General features: G+C 37.7%; 1 pseudogene; it reads right to left on the reverse strand.

The window, feature by feature from the left end:
* Positions 1-228: 228 nt before the first annotated feature.
* On the reverse strand, positions 229-1,907 carry LOC147391194 (uncharacterized; annotated as a pseudogene).
* Positions 1,908-2,710: the final 803 nt, after the last annotated feature.

The raw sequence follows: 2,710 nt of genomic DNA on the forward strand, positions 1-2,710 counted from the left end.
AACAAATTTATAAAAAAATAAAAATAAAAACCTTATCCAACCAAGAAACAAATGTTAATTAGTAGCTCCAAAACCTACTATTTCTTTAGGCCTTTGCCCCCTTTTTTTAACTGCTGTAAAACTCGAGCTACTGTAGAAAAATAGACACCCAGAAAATCCAAAAGGCGAATGGGGAGAATAAGTCAAAACCCACCCACACTCAGAAACACTTGATCCTGTGTGAGAAACTCAAAGATAGATTAACAGGGCTTTATGGGAAATGGCTTTGGTTCTCTGAATTTCTAGTTGGGGAGGCAAGAGGTTGAGAAAGCTCCCCTGTACAGGTTGATTAGAATTATCCGACTCGTCCTCGAAGAGAGACTTTATGGACGGCCTCTTTATTTTAGTACTTTTCTTCTTCAATTCAGCAATGCCCGGCACTTCATGATCATTGACAATTTTGAAGTTCTTATAAGTGTAACCTACAAAGTTGATGTCCTTTGAAGAGAGCATCTTTCTCCACGGGCCTGATTTTGATGATGTTTGAATCTGGTTGTCAGTCTCTTCGAACTTCTCAAAGTTTTGAGTGTCCAACTCATCATTGACCTCTGGAATAAACGCAGCTTCCATTTGATATAGTCTATCCCATTCAACACCTTTAAACCATGGATGAACCTTAATTTCATGAGCGCCTTTGGTACCAAGCCTCTGCTCGACATTGCATAAAAGTTTACTATTAAGATCTTTAGCTTCTGCAGATAGGTTTGCTTCTTCAGGAAACTTTAAATGAGTTCTCCAATTTACAATCTTCCTACAAGTTTTCATAGGTTCATCAGAAAAAAGGAGGGTATCCCACAAGCATTTCATACATGATAGCCCCTAGTGACCACCAATCACATTCCATTCCGTATCCCTTCTTCAAAAGAACTTCATGAGCAATATAGTCGGGTGTACCAACAGTAGAATAAGCCAACATCCTCCTGTTTCTCTGCCAATGTTGTAGTTGCTCCTGTTGTGTGCGCTTAAGACCAGCCAATCGTTCATCACACCGTGAGGATCAATTACCATTGTTTCCCACAGAAAAATCTTGTTCCTGGAGTGTACTACAGTCTAATGGTTTACATAATCCAAAATCAGACAGCTTCATATGGCCATATCTATCCAGCAACAGATTATCAGGTTTGATAACTCTATGAATGTAATTATGTTTGTGGATAGACTTAATGGCCACAACTGTTTGCCCAACATAAAATCTGGCCTCATCTTCAGTTAAAGTATCCTTCCGCATAAGTAGAGTCATCATATCTCCACCGGGTAGATATTCCATAATGAGATATAGGAATTCTTCGTCTTGAAAAGAACAATAAAGTTTGACAATGCAATTGCTGTCAACTTCTGCCAATAGATTCCTCTCAGCTTTAACATGCTCAACCTGCCCTCTGCGAAGCATTTCTGATTTCTTAAGCTTTTTCATTGCATAAACATGACCTGTTGTCTTTTCCCTACAGACTCTGACCTCCCCAAACGCACCCTTTCCTATCATCGTCAACAATTCAAAATCATCAACTCCCATTTTATGCCTATGAAGACGCATATATTCAGTTTCCTTTTACTCCAAGTATTTGAGTAGGTTGTTTTGCTCCTCCTCAGACACATCGACATCTACCAACTTCTTTTCCAGTATATTCCGTCGCTCCTTTCTTTCCTGCAAATTCTTCATTTGTTCCTTATAATGGTTTTCTATGTACTGCTTTGCTGTTGCAATCTTCTGCTTTGTAACATTTGAAGGCACTTGATCACTAGTGGGTGGCTTTGACCCTTCTTTTCCTTTACTTGTTGTTTCTTTCTTCTTTGTCGAAGACCTAAATTTATCTCGGGGTTGAAACTTATGAAACCAACTCCTTGCCGAATCCATACCCACAGAATTGTACAAAAGATTAACTACAAGTCTACACCTCGCACTTCTAACTCAAATTTTCATAAATTTCAATTTTTTTTCTCCTCTCCAAATCCAAGCCTATTCCACAACCAAAACAAGTAAAAATCTCAGCATCCTCAACTCCAGAAAATCCCAATTTTGTACACTCACTTAAGAATTGTGAAAAAAGAACACCGATCCGAAACCCTTGATGTCATGGAAATCGAAATATCAGTCATTTACGCTGCTACATGGAAGAAGAAGAAGCAACGATGGCTTCTTTGCTCGTCTGATTCCTCTCTCTCTCTCTCTATTCTCCTACTTTTAACGTGTGTGACTGCTGCCTTTTCAGCCCATGTAAGAAGGAGATAGAAAAAACAAAACATGATTTTTGTTATCAGCACACCAGCTTGGCAGTGCAATTTTTTCTTCTTTTTAAAAAAAAAATAAAACTTTTACTCTAGACACGCCACTTAAGGGGTTGCTGTTGCCAACAACACGCCCAAAATCTATTTTTTTTCTTTCTTTCTGTCCATGGATACATACACTGCCATAGGGCAGACCGATGCGCACTCAATAAAAAAAAATAGAATTTTCTTCTTTTATGCGCATTGTTAATGGACAAATCGGCAAACTCAAATTTTTTTTTTATTTTTTTATCGAGAGATCCACATACGAAAATAAATAATAAAAACCCATGGTCCAAAAATCGTCATCCTATCTCAATAAAGTCATCCTTTTGAAATCTTGAATTATTTCAAGTCATTCCAAATGATCGTTGATTAAATCATAAACAAATAATGAAAAGTAAAA

Source organism: Akebia trifoliata, chromosome 11 (assembly GCF_017979445.1).
Source record: "Akebia trifoliata isolate Shusen 1 chromosome 11, ASM1797944v1, whole genome shotgun sequence".
NCBI lineage: Eukaryota > Viridiplantae > Streptophyta > Magnoliopsida > Ranunculales > Lardizabalaceae > Akebia > Akebia trifoliata.